Here is a 14,727-nt window from a genome sequence, read left to right on the forward strand (position 1 = left end):
CAACATAGCCTGGAAATTAGGGAACTTATATTATATAGAAACCTGGATTGTTTATTTTTAACAGAGACTTGGGTAAGAGCAGACTCAGACCTCGACCGAAGGGCCGAAACAAAACTCCACACCCTCAGACCATGACTTCCAGGAAATGGGATCAGATAAAGAGTGAAGAACTCTCTGCTATCCTAGAGGGTATGCATAGATGGCATTTGGAAAGAATTGGCTTTCGAGTTGCCGACTTTAATACTGGATCAAGGATGCCATTGACTCGGTGGCTCCCTTGAGGGCAGTTTACCGCACAGATGGGACAAGATTATCAGCCCCTTGGTTCTCCCCTGAATTGAAGACTCTCAAAAGGGACTGTAGAAGACAGGAAAGGAAATGGAAACTCTATCCTAGCCTGTTGGAAAGCTTTAAGCTGAGGGAAATAAGAAATCAATACAAATCCGCCATTAGACAGGCTAAGACCGTTTATTTTTCTCCGAAAATTATAAATGCCCTGAACTCCCCTCAAGAAATGTTTAAAATGGTCAAAACCCTTTCCACTCCCTCGGTACCTCAATGATTGGACAACTCTCAATCTTTCTGTGAAAGGATAGCTAGTTTCTTCAAAGATAAGATCACCAAAATTAATTCTGGTTTTCAGGACTCTATTACCTATGAGCGACCACTACTCCTGTCTTAACCCAGACCTGTTGGGGACTCCCACAATAGAGAATTTTGGACCACAAACTTCGGAACAAATTAAGGTCCTCCAATTAACGATTTACTCAGGGTCTCCCGCTGACTCTTGCCCCCCTAAGGGGTTACAGCGGGTCTGCGACTCGGTGTCAGGAACTCTAGAGAAGCTGTATGCAGAAGTCTTAGAGCTGGGTGTGTATCCATCAGAATGGAAAGAAACAATAATAGTTCCCATTAAAAAAAAATTGGGGGGTGACCCAGAAGACGTCAAGAATCTGCACCCATTCACTCTTTTACCCACACTAGAAAAGATGTTAGAAAACCATTTAAATCAAGAGCTTACTTCTTTCCTGACAATTCATGATTGCCTAGACAGATCCCAACACAGGTTCCGGAAACATCACAGTGCAGAAACTGCCTTGCTTGAGACTACTGACGCAATCACAAAACAGGTAAATGCAGGTGGGGGTGCAATCCTAATCCTGCTGGATCTGTCGGCCGCTTTTGACACAATCTCGACCCTCATACTAACTAGCCGTCTTTCCCAGGTTGGACTGAGAGGACCAGCCTTGAATATACTTTCTTTCTTCCAGGCTAGATCACTATTAGTTAAATCCTGTGATTATAGTTCGGCTCCAATTCAGCTCCCTTGTGGAGTTCTACAAGGGTCCTCTCTAAGCCCGACTCTGTTTCATTTGCATATTACACCTTAGGCAGATTTGGTGCGCTCCTTTGGATTTCAGTTGTCCTCTTCTGCAGAGGACACACTAATTATTGTCTCCTTTCAAGATAAGACCTTGGACATAGCAAAACAATTTCAGTCATGTATGATGGAAGTAAAAAACTGGATGGATCGAAACTGGCTTAAGATCAACGGAGACAAAATCGAGGTCATTCTTTTTTGGGGACAATTCATCTATCTGGGATTCTAACTGGTGGCCTGAATCATGTGGGACATCACCAGTCCCCTCTGTAATGGTTAAATATCTTGGGATTGTCTGTAACTCTACCTTAACCTTCGACTCCCAGGTTAATAAAATCACCAATTTATGCATTTGGGCATTTGGGTTATTAAGATGCTTTAGAAAATTCTTCCTTACATACCTCAGGACATTAGAGTAACGGTATTTCTAGCCCTGATTAGAGCGAGGCTGGACTACTGTAACGCTCTGTATCTTAACATCAATCAAACATTACTGAATGAGCTACAACTTATTCAGAATCAAAGTGCGCGTCTGGTACTGGTTTAGACAAGTTTGCCTCCACAAAAGAGAATTTGAATGATCTCCATTGGCTACCGATTAGGAAACGTATTATTTTCAAAACTTTGTGTCTGGCTCATAAGGCCCTCTGTTTACATGGTCCTTACTCCCCTCTTCCATCTATTAAGTGGTACACGCCTGGACGCACTCTCAGATCAGCTGATCTTATGTTAGCCTAGACTCCCAGGACTTAGAAAGTGAAATGGTGGGACAGAGCTTTCTCAGCAGCAGCTGCTAAAATATGGAATTCACTCCCCCTTAAAATTAGGAATATTTCTTCTCTTTTGCCTTTTTGCAAACAAGTCAAAACTTGGCTACTCCAATCTTAATTGGGAGCGGCAGTAGAAACCTTGTTTTGCCTTATTAGCGCTTTGATACCTCCGGTCGAAATGCGCTTTATCAAATACCTTATACATGCATAAATACAAACATACTTTAAAGATTCATTGACTCACATGCACACTTGCAGACCCAAATGTGTGTCATCCCTACTGGAACTCATATACTTATTTAGAAAAGAATAGAGGCACTTACACCTTCAGGTATACTCCAGTATAGCACGCATGTATTCAGCATTGACAGAGCACTTACAGACACAGTTAAAAAATCCATTACTCAGTGTGCAAATGCACATTAACACTTACTGGCCCATACAGTGACACACCCAGGAAGAAAGTGGTACATATGTTGACACACCCTTGTACATTCAGATGGGTAGAGTAGAACACTTGCACATAATCTGATATATACACGTGCACAATGAAGCAGACAGTAAAGAAGAGACTGACATATGCAGACACATTGTCATACATACACTAACACAGCAAAAGACACACATATGCATACACTGACAGAATCAGTCATACTTCTCTATTAAGAATCACACCCAGACACTGATTTTTGCATATAGTATAAAGCCCTAACAGACACTAGTACATATGGTCAGACACCCAGGAACACAGTGATGCATACAATAGTATACCCAGGCACACACTGATGGATCTACTGACACAGGCATAGAGACACTGATATTAGCATGATAGATAACAGAGTTAGAGTGGCTATAGCATAGTAATATAACTGTTTATGGCATCAGTTAAATCATTTAAAAAAATGATTAAAAAGTTTGTAAAGAAAATCTAACTGCAATCATTTGTTTTCTCTTTGCAGACATCTACTACAACTTAATAGAAGAGAATTACAATGCTATCAGAAACTTAAAGAATAAATCAACAGAGGAAACGTTTATATCTCCTCACAATTGAGAAACAAAAAGGGCAAAATGCAGAGAATATAATCAAAGAGAAAAGAACTGCTGGTAAGAAAGCAAAAAGGTTTCTGAGAATAGTATGTGAAAACTACAGAGTGAGCAAAAGCAAATGAATAGAAAGCAGCAGTTTAAATTAACCAAGAAATAGAAAAAAGTGCATGGCATTAAGAGTGAAACATTAAACAAGAAAGCAGATACGTTAAGCAGAAGACAGAAGCAGTTTAAGGAAATAAGAGAAGGTTCCACAGTGGAGTAATTTAGAATCTCATAAAAACTATGAAGCAGTATAAAAGGAGAAGAGAAGCAATCAAACAAAAGTAGTGTGTTGAAGCTGTAGTTGATAAGGCTGTTGCCTTCAAGAGGAAACTGGTTATTTTGATTCTGAGCAGAATGAGAACACTGTATAAAATATGTTGTCTATGAGGAAAAGAAGCCAAAGAAAAAGACTTGTGAATAGAAGTAACTTCTGCAAAATGTTCAATGGTGAATGGAAACATACTTCCAGTACTGAGCCGTCATTTCACAATGAACAGCAAAGAGCTTTCTATCTGCAGTCAGACATACACTGACATGAAAATCAACGAAAAACAAATCCTGGGAAGAACAGAGGCCTCAAAGTACTTTAATGAGTAGGAAAAATGAGGATTTGGTGTGTCTAGGTGTAGAGGAACAGAAAACAGGTATTAATGTTTATGGATTGATTCTTTTACAATGTAAACATTCTTCCCAAGCTATAGTTCGTATAGAACCAAAAACAGAGAAATTACCTCCAACAGCTACAGAAAAGTCTTAAAGGCACTGTTGTGTACTTGCCATTAGACTTCAAAAAGAATATTGAAACTGTAGGGGTACAGAAGAATGGCAATTGTTAGTGGCTGTTAATCGAGTAAAAAAAGCAATGTTATACCTGGTACAAAATAATATTTATTATAATAATACTGATGCTATTCAAGATATAGCACATATCGAGGATGACCCATTACCATCAAGTGGTAAGATTAAAAAGGTGGATTGATTGAGATCAGAATACATTAATGAATAGTACAGTATCCATGTTCTGCATTTTGAAGAAGGTATTGGTGATGCTATTGATCTTTTTCAAATGATGCAAGGAAAATGTGCTCCCATGAGTGTATGGGAGAAAAGTATAGAGGCTTACTGTTCTCCACAAGTGTTACCCACTGGAGAAGGTGAATGCTATAATGACTGCCATGTACAGATACCAGTAGCTGAATACTGGTCAGCCAGTTTATCTTCAGATGATCCTAGATTTCACCATGTACATTCTATACATATTCCATCTTCTGTTTAAGAGTGACTTCTTCAGAATTTCCTATGCTGTAAATTTTATATTGAAGACAGGAATACATCTTCCAAACCTTTCAGTAAGGGAGTTTATTGACAAAGGTTTTTGGAAAGGATGAAAAGTTGGAATACAGCTTGATCAATTTGATGGTGAGCCAGCATGGCACAGGGTATTGGCATCATTGTCATGGTTAGTTGAAACATATGTTGAGAAATCTAGGTGCGCTTACTTGGTTTTTGACACTCAGTTGTGCTGTTTTGAGTGAAAAAAGCTCTAATATTAAGAACATTAAAGTGAAGACAGCGGGAGAGCTTTGTTCCTTGGATCCTGCTAATGTTTGCAGATATTTTAACCACCAGTTTCAAGCCATGATGTTTTTCATCCGCAACAAAACAAATCCTCCTTAATATGAAGTAACTGATTTCTTTTGGAGGAAAGAATACCAATTAAGAGGTGCTCCTCATATTCAAATGTTGTTATGGATAAAAGATGAACCAAAATTTGGAACAGACAATAATGAGTCTGTCCTGTCTTTCATAAAACAGTATGTGACATGGGCCATCCCAAAAGACAATGACGAAAAAGGTTTGAGGAAACAAGTTCTGCACTTCCAAAGACATACATGTGGGAATAACTGTCATTGAAAATACAAATGCAAAGGTACATTTTATACAAAATGTCATTTTGGATTCCCTTGACTCATCATTTCACAAGGAAAAGTAAATAGCTGCTATCTGTAGTCGGACATTCACTGACATGAAAATAACCAAAAAACACAACCTGAGAAGAACAGAAGCCTCAAAGTACTTTATTGCCTAAAATCCAATCATTTTGAAGATGTGTAATGTGAACATGGATATACAGTTTGTTGCAGACAACTCCATTGCTGTTGCTCATTACATCACTTCATATATGACAAAGACAGAGATGAAAGAGATGTGGGAGGAGATTTCTGCAGAAAAGAGTCTTACCAAAAAATGATGTAGTTTAATCTTGAAAATGCCTTCCCACAGAGAAATAGAATCCTATGGGTGCTCAGATTGGTTGAGCTTGGCCAGTTTGTTCTAAAAGTTAAGGGGAATTGTTTGAGTAAGTTTAGGGCTTGCAAACAGGTGAAATGGAGTTTTGAAGCCTTTCCCAGAAATTCAGTATCTAGCAATGTTTGAGCCGGAAAGTAGAGACATTGTTAAATCTAATATGCTGGACACATACTACCCAAATAGGAGCTACATTTAAACAACATATTCCTTTGCAAAGTAGTTCATTTTTACAGATATTGAAGCAATGTAGCAGAAAACATAAAAGAAGGGAAATCTGTAGTAGTTGGATGTGATGTTTTTTTGGTGAGACACACCAAAGTAAATCTAATTAACCACAGAAAACCTAGGGCCTGATTATGACCTTGGTTTAAAACTAGGCACACTTTGCAAGGGGTCCAGGCAATCACATGTTGGTTTCCAGGGGTAAAAATTAGCCCACCTAAGGTTTCAATTTGTAAGGTAGCTGGTCGAGCAGTTAGGCTTTTGCAGGAGATGTGCTAAGCATTTGTTGTACTCACAATATCAATCATGTACTACACACACTCAATGAATAACTTGAGACCAGAATTTATGAACATACTTCAGACTTTTATATCATTTTTAAGACCAAAATGGTTAACATATGTTAAGTACTTTTAGAGTTATGGGTTTTCAAAGTTTTTATAATGTTAGTTTTTCTGCGCATAATTACACACCATAGGAATCAATCAGGAGTCACATTTAAAAATGCATTAAAAATCGAACAGTTGGATTACCACTCCCTTCTTTTGCAGGATGATCAAAGCAGTCGGTGGGCACCTTTTGCCAGCTGGAGAGCCTCCGGAGGCTGGAAAGTCTCTTGGCACAGGGCCACTTGGAGGGGCCACCTGGAAAAGGAGATGGTTTGCAAACCTAAAGGTGGTGCCTTGGGACCCCTAGGGCTGTCAAAGTTGCAAGGGGTTGGAAACACAGCTGGTTCCTCGTTGCAGGACGTACGGCAGCCGGATGGAGGGTGAGTTGGAGATCCAGGAGCTATGTGTAATGGAGTCCTTTGTAGCTGAGTCTCTTTGAAGGCTGCTTACGCCTGAAGTTCCTTGATAGGGCACTTCGTCCTGATCTTTTCTCATTTACGAGGGAGCAGGTTTTCAGGTTGTCTGATTTCAGGTGACCAGTACCCAGGGTATTAATGTAACTTGGCCACTAGAGGGTGCAGTGCCAACAAGCTTGGCACACTTGTAGGTTGCATCAGGGCTGTTGTTGGTTATTTGTCGGGTCCAGCTGTGACTTCCGGTTGTGGAGATATTGGCTAGTCGGTGAAGTGACCCTCACTGGCTTGTTGGTTCTTGCTTGGTTGTTGAGTGATGCCTCCATTCAGAAGGGAAATCTGGGGTGATTTTTGAAGCCTGGAGGTGTCCTGGCTTTCTTGGGGTCAGTCCAGTGTCCAGCTCCTCCTCAGTGGTAATTTCTGGGTCCTGGGTGCAGCAGGCAGGGTGTGGTGCCTTTTCTTGAACAGCAGATCCACAGTTCTCTTGCTTTGGATCTTCTTTAGTGCTGGTCTTCTTTGTCGTTTCAAATCTGATTTCTTGGTCTAGGGATGTCCACTAAATACTGGGAGTTTTAGGGGAAACCTTATAATGTCCAATGGAACACTTACCCTTGGGTGGCTACACCCACTACAGTGACCACTTCCTGTGGGAACAGTCACTACCCTAAACCTAATTGGCTATTTTCCTGCCATCCAACATGGAGGAAAATGAAATGGAGGGTCCACTTGCCTGCAAGCCCCTAGACGTGGTGCATGCTCAGTGAGACCACTCCTCCTACCCTTTGTGTTTTTTCCCACCTTTGCTCCCTACAAAAGTAGGGGTTTGCAAAGGGAGAGGCCATCTGCTGCTAGCAGAAGACCTGGGGGTCGAGTTTCAAGGGTGGTAGCCCTTTAAAGCTTACTGCCAGGGCAGTGTACATTTCTGAGGGAGGGGATGTTAGCTCCTCTACCCATGAAGGGCATTGTTTTACAAACCAGAGAGACAGGGCTCTCTCCCAAGGTTTGTGTATCGGCTGTCTGGATGTGGCATGCTGGTTGGAACCAGTCAGCAATCATGCCAGGATAGTTAGCTTTTGCAGGGTGCACTTATAAGGTGACCCCTGGGTACATTTTATGATAAATCCACCACTGGTGCCAGATTGGATTTATCATTCTGAATTGTTTGACAACCCAGGGAGCAGAATAGCCATTATGTAGCTGGGAAACTTGTGTTGACCAGTGTCCAACACATATATTAAAATGGCTCCTTTGTTCACTCACCATGTCCCAGACTTGGCAGGGACACAGTGGGAGCATATTGCCCATGCAGCTATACCCTCACATATAATATGGAGCACCCTGCCTTAGGGCTAAAAGGCCTGCCAGAGGGTTGTCTTAGCCCTAGTAAATGCAGTGTATGGTGGACAGTCACACAGAGAGTGTGTCATGACAAGTTTGAGTTCTGGGTTTGCACCAGGACACTCAGCCTGCTATGGCAGTGCTGGGTGCATCTGGATGCATGGTCCTAGTGGGTGGCACAATCAATGCTGCTGCCCTCAGGACCCTACCCACAGTCCCCCATGCCGTGGGTGCCTAAGTACCTTTTACTAGGGACTTATAGTGGTAGCTAAAGGTGTATCCAATTACTTTTACAATATTTTTAGGGAAAGAACACTGGCACTAGGAACTTGGTTAGCAGGATGCCAGGGCACTCCAGTCCAAGTTGCATAAAAAAAACAGCCAGAAAGTGGGGGGTACTGCTGCAAGGTGCCAGTTTCTCACACTGGGCAGATGGGATTCTCCATCACAAATGTGAAGGATATCCCATCCACCGTATTACAAGTTCCAATATAGCCTAAGGCGAGGGGATAACCGTCATGTTTGTGACGGAGTATCTCATTTGCCAAGGTCATAATCAGGCCCTTAATTGCCAAAATCCAGACAAAAGAGAGTTTTTCTACTTGGCACTTTTACAATTGTTCAAGCCTTGGTGTGCTGAATCAGAATTACTTGGAGACTATGGCCCTCATTACAACACTGGCGGTGAGTGATAAAATCACAGTAATACCACCAACAGGCTGGCAGTAGCTACCAATAAATGATGACCATGGCGGTGATAAGTCCCATAGACATCCAATGCCCCATACCAACCACCAGGTCGGAAACAACACTCACCACGGCGGTTGCCACCAACAGCCAAGCGGGAGACAAAGTACCGCCCACCATATTATGACACTGCAAACCACCACCTTTTCCGGGGCGGTACCAACGTCATCAAAAGCCTGGCAGAAACACTGCACAGAAGAAAACTGACTCACCATCGGAGACACAGGGAAGAACAGCGCTGCCATGGACGCCGAACTGCAAGTCTTCCCGATGATCTTCTACGTTATGCTCCACCTGGAACACCAACGCCGTCGAAGACGACAACGGTGAGTACAGCCACCTAGCACACAAGGGACGGAGGGAGGAAAACAAGAGTGACACACACACACGTACAACACACACCAGATACACATACACCACACACACAACCAGCTGCACACGAAAAACAATGGTGCACGACACAAGGCAGAATAGTGCAAGGACAACAGGAATTAACCAAAGTGAATGTATTCATATCAACAACTAATAAATATCGAATTGACAATTAAACAGATATGTACACATGTACACAAAGGGACACTGCCCAGTCAAAAGTTCAAAGGGCCCACATGGCCATAGGTCACAGTCTAAAGCCCAACTTGAATTCTGACATAATCTGGATAGAACTCTGCAGGGGCATCAGTTTGCAAGTGGGCACGCACCTCAGGGGGAGGGGGACAACTCAGCTGGATTCGGGAACAAGCCCACTTGTTCTGGATGGGGCAACATGCCCATTGCTCTGTCCTGGGGAGTGCAAGGCCACAGTTTCTAAGGTGGGTTACTTGCCCACTGCTTCTGGATGAGGCAACATGCCCATTGCTCTGTCCTGGGGAGTGCAAGGCCACAGTCTCTAGAGTGGATGACTTTCACACTGGTCATGGAGGGGCAACATGCCCATTGCTCTGTCCAGGGGAGTGCAAGGTCCCAGTCTCTGGAGTTGGTGACTTTCCCACTGGTTCTGGAGGGGGCAACATGCCCATTGCTCTGTCCTGGGGAGTGCAAGGCCATAGTCTCTCAGGTGGGTGACTTCCCCACTGCTTCTCGAGGGGGTTCCTTGTACAGCAGCCCCTGGAGGATGACCTTCATGACGTCCGCTGCTGGTGATGGCAGCAGTGTGTTGGTGGATGGCGGTGGCTCCTGGGCAGCCTCTGCAGTTGGTGATGGCTGCAGTGTGGTGGAGGATGGCAGTTCCGCCTAGGCAGCCTCTGCAGTTGGTAATGGCTGCAGGGTGGTGGTGGATTGCGGTTTCCCTTGGGCAGCCTCTGCAGTTGGTAATGGCTGCAGTGGGGTTGTGGATGGTGGTGGCTCCTGGGCAGCCTCTGCAGTAGGTGATGGCTACAGTGTGGTGGTGGATGGTGGTTGCGCCTGGGCAGCCTCTGCAGTTGGTGATGGCTGCAGTGTGGTGTGGATGGCAGTGGCTCCTGGGCAGCCTCTACAGGTGGTGAGGGCTGCACTTTCTCAACTGGCGGCGGGGGCCTCGTGACCGCTGGTGGTGGTGGAGGTGTCACCCTGATAGCCTCCACTGGAGCAGAGGGCTTCATTTCCTCCATTACATGGGGTGTGGATTCCTTGACCTTCCTGGCAGGGGTGGATGGCTTCTTCCACTTCTTGGATAGAGGTGCAGGCTCCTTCCCCTTCTTGGATGGTGGTGCAGACGCTTTCCCCTTCTTGCCTGGAGGTGCAGGCTCCTTCCCCTTCTTCAATGGAGGTGCAGGCTCCTTCCCCTTCTTGCCTGGAGGTCTAGGCTCCTTCCCCTTCTTACATGGAGGTGTGGTATCCTTACCACCACGAGTAGGTGGTGCCACCACTGTCTCCGTGGACTGTTTGGCTGAGTTGCTGGCTGGGTCCTTGGTACCCTGCTCATACGAGATGGACAGGGGGAGGCAAGAGCTCAAGTTGGGCAAGGAAACGTTTTTAGGGATGGTGGGGTGGGAGGAGTGATGGGAGTGGAGGTAGAAGGATTGGTTGTCGGAGGTGTATTTCTTTTGGATTTGGTTGCAGGTGCATGGGCTGTATGCTAATGTGAGGTGGATGGCTGTTGGGTGTCTGAGTGCTTGCGTTTGTGTCCTTTAGGAGGGGGGGACAGACAGGGTGGGAGAGGACAGAGGGGACATGTGCATGGCTGTTGTAGAGGTGTCTGCTAGTGAGGTGTGTGTGCTGTCTGGTGTGGTGATGCTGCTGGTGGATGTTGATATAGTGCATGCAGTTATGATTGTGGACATGACTGGGAGGGAGGAGGAGGAGGGGGAGACAGTGGGGGCAGTGGATGTTGTTGTGTCTGCAACTGTATGGTGTTTGTGTGAGTGCTTGTGGGTTGAAGTGTAGTGCTTGTGTTTGCCTGTGCCACTCTTGGTTGTTGTCTTGTGTGCATGCTCGTCTGTATGTGTGTCTGGGATAGGTTGGGTTTGAGGAGAATGGGCCTGGGAAGTGGTAGGTGGAGAGGGAACGGTAGAAAGAGGGACAATGGCTGCCATCAGAGAGGAGGCCAGAGCCTGAATCAATCTCTGTTGGGCCGCCAATTCACTGTGAATGCCCTTCAGGAATGCATTGCATTGCTGCATCTGGGATGTCAGCCCCTGAATCGCATTCACAATGGTTGATTGCCCTACAGAGATGGATCTCAGGAGGTCAATAGCCTCCTCACTCAGGGCAGCAGGGCTGACTGGGGCAGGGCCTGAGGTGCCTGGGGCGAAGAAGATGCCCAAACCTGGGTGAGCGGGCACGGGCAACTTGCTGAGGGGCATATGGGAGGGTGGTGCTGGTACAGGGGTGGCGGCTTAACCTCCATCTGGGGTGGTCACAGAGGTGTCCGCCACCACAAGGGAGCTTCCATCGGAGGAGGTATCAGTCTGTGTTGTCACTTCCAGTCTCTGCTGTGGTGCTCTCCTCACCCTCTGTCCCACTGGTTCCCTCTGCCTCAGTAGACTCTGCCTCCTGGGTCCTGTGGGATGCAGCTCCATCTGTTGCTGGTGCCCCTGCTCCTCTGCCAGATGTTGCTAATGCACACAAGGACAGGATGACAAACAAAGAAAGTGGGAGAGAGAGACAAAGGATACACTGGATCAACGACTGTACCAACACCACAGGTGGCATACACATCACCATCACACACACGGAGACAGACTTAAGCACTATGCATTGCACTGCCAGTCTTATGGCTAGTTACTAAGGTAAGATGAGGGCCACAAACCGCCAACTGCAGCACTCCTGGGACCCATGATGCCCTGCCTGAAATGGATTGCTAACAAGCTAGTTTACCTGTATTTGCCATAAACCCATTACCCTTGAGATGACCCATGCTGCAATGTCTGGCCTGGCCTTAGGGGCACCCACTAACACACATCCATCAACCGGGTACCACCCCACCTGCCAATATATGTAATGATAACCACTGTACTCACCCCCTTGTGGCTGCTGTGATTCCCTCAAGTGCCCATCCAGCTCAGGGTAGGCCACCACCAGTATGCGGGCCATCAGGGGGTTCAGGGTCTGACAGGCACCCCTTCCTCGTTGGGAGGCCATCCCAAGCTGGGCTTCCGCGGTCTTCCATTCCCAGCGTCTCAGGTCCTCCCACCGTTTCCGACAGTGGGTGCTCCACCTACCATAGACCCCCAGGGTTTGCACGTCCTTATTTATGGCACGCCATAATCCCTTCTTTTGATGGGCGCTGACCTGAAGAGGCAATACAGACAGGAGAATACTGTTAAACAAACAGTCCAGCCTGTCACACAAATGGCCCACCATACCCATTTCCATCACCATTTGCAGACACATCGCCCAGCGCACAACATGTACACCCCCACAAGACATCCCCCATACCCCCCTTTCACGATGCTTGCACACACATCCCCATGCATCCTTCCCACATGCATCGTGCCCAAAGTGTACGCGCCTGTTGGCCTGGAGGCCCATACAGCAGTTCGTACTAGGGTAGGACCCCATCCACCAGTCGCTCCTCCAACTCCTCCAAAGTGAATGCAGGGGCCCTTTCCCTGGTCACACGGGCCATGGTAGGTTCCAGACACAAGTCACAGCAGCACACGGTCAGGAAACAAGTGAGAAATCAGATAGAAAATGGCGGTCATGTCTGCGGCCCCATACTATCCAACAAGGAATTGCACGGCGGTGCAAGACCGCCTTCCGCCACAACGCTCAAAGTCGGCGGAATTACCTCCCTTCCACCTGTCCCTACATACAGGACAGGTGGTTGCCATTTCAGGGGAAGACAGTAATATCGCCAATAACTGCTTCACTGATTAGATTGGCACATAACTCGCCATTGACACTCCCATTACATAAGTGCACCAACTCTACTGAAGTTGTGGTTCCACTGTTCTAATTCTGACAGCCCACTCACTCTTGTGTCCCTTAGATGCCTACCTCTGCAGATGAATAGGAGTTGGAGACTTACCTCTGTGTACAGACCCCTTGTAGACGTGGGTACACTGGAGGACAGGCACATTATCCTCACCTATAGACTGGACAGGGCCACAATCTCAGAGCTGTGTGCCCAATTGGAGCCTGACCTGATCTCATCTATCCATCATCCAACTGAGATCCCCCATCTAGTGCAAGTTCTGTCAGTGCTCCATTTCTTCGCAACTGGTTTCTTCCAAGTGACAGTGATCTAGGCAGCAGGAATGTCACAGCCAATGTTCTCAATCATGGTAGCAAGAGTCTTGTTTGCCCTGGTAAAACACATGTGCAGCTACATTGCTTTCCCCCAGATGGAAGATTTTGCCACTGTGAAGGCTGGATTCTATGCAAAGGGACATATCCCCAATATTATTGTGGCGATTGATGGTACATATATTATGTTTGTCCCCCCCTGCCAGAATGAACAGGTGTTCAGGAATTGTAAGAGTTTCCACTCATCCATCACTACTTCCAATTACATATAGGTGAGACAGGGCAACTGCACATTTCTGTGACTATTGGTGTATTCTGTGTGGCTGTGGCATGATGGTATTGACTTCCATATTATCTCAACTTACTATCACCTATGGTTCGTCATTTTACAGATGTTGGTGATATAACAAATGTGTACTGATGTGCTGACTACAACCAGCTACAGGTCATTATTTCTATGTTCTCACAGTGTACAGCTCATGTGCATTGGATGTGACTGTTTCCTTAAATGCACATTTTCAAAACATAAATTACTAGTGTTCAAGGGTGTTTATTGTAGTGCTAAGAAATTGAGGGAAAAGTGCAATGGAATGGGGTGATGGTTGAAGTCAAGGGTATTGTTCCAGTTTGTTTGTAACACAGGTACAGTGCCCAAGGGGCCATTGGAAAGGGAGCAAAGTGGACAAGGTGACTAAGTGGGACACAAGGGCGACAATCAGGAGAGTCCCATTTCCTGGCGGGGTCTTAGCAAGTGTCTCTGGCTTCTGTCTGGGTTTCAGGGAAATTTTGAAGAGTGGTTCACCTTCTGCAGGGTGAGGGATGCTGGTGGCCTGCGGGTCCTGTGGTGGGGACTCCTGCCCACTAGCTGTCATGGAAGTGGAGGGCTGGTCAATGGACTCGCTAGTGGTAGGGGCCCGCTGGTGTGCTGTTGCTTCCCTCATGATGTTGGCCATTTCTGTCAGCACCCCTGCTATGGAGATCAGGGTGGTGTTGATGGCTGCAAGACCTGGTTTGCGATCAAAATCTCCTCAAAGAACCACAGAGGAGGAGATGCATGGAAAACAGGGAGGTGTGCATTGATTTCTCGGGCCGCACACAGCAATACGTCATTAATTTTCACGCAGAGATGGCTTTGCGTCGATTTCCGGTGCTCGGTCTTGGATCCTCTTCGGGTTGTGGGGTTTTCAGATGCCCCGGGGACGATGCGTGGATTTCTGGCACTGACAGGATGAAGTCACAGGGGCTGCGTTGATCCGGTGGGTGTTTCGTGGAAATTTCTACAGCAAAACATGCACTGCATTGATTCCTCTCTGGAAGTCGGGCTGCATCGTTTTGGCTCGGCTGTGCGTCGATCCAGTGGGGCGTGCGTCAAATTTCCAGTCGCTACGCTGGCA

This window comes from Pleurodeles waltl, chromosome 4_2 (genome assembly GCF_031143425.1).
Source record: "Pleurodeles waltl isolate 20211129_DDA chromosome 4_2, aPleWal1.hap1.20221129, whole genome shotgun sequence".
Taxonomy (NCBI): Eukaryota; Metazoa; Chordata; class Amphibia; order Caudata; family Salamandridae; genus Pleurodeles; species Pleurodeles waltl.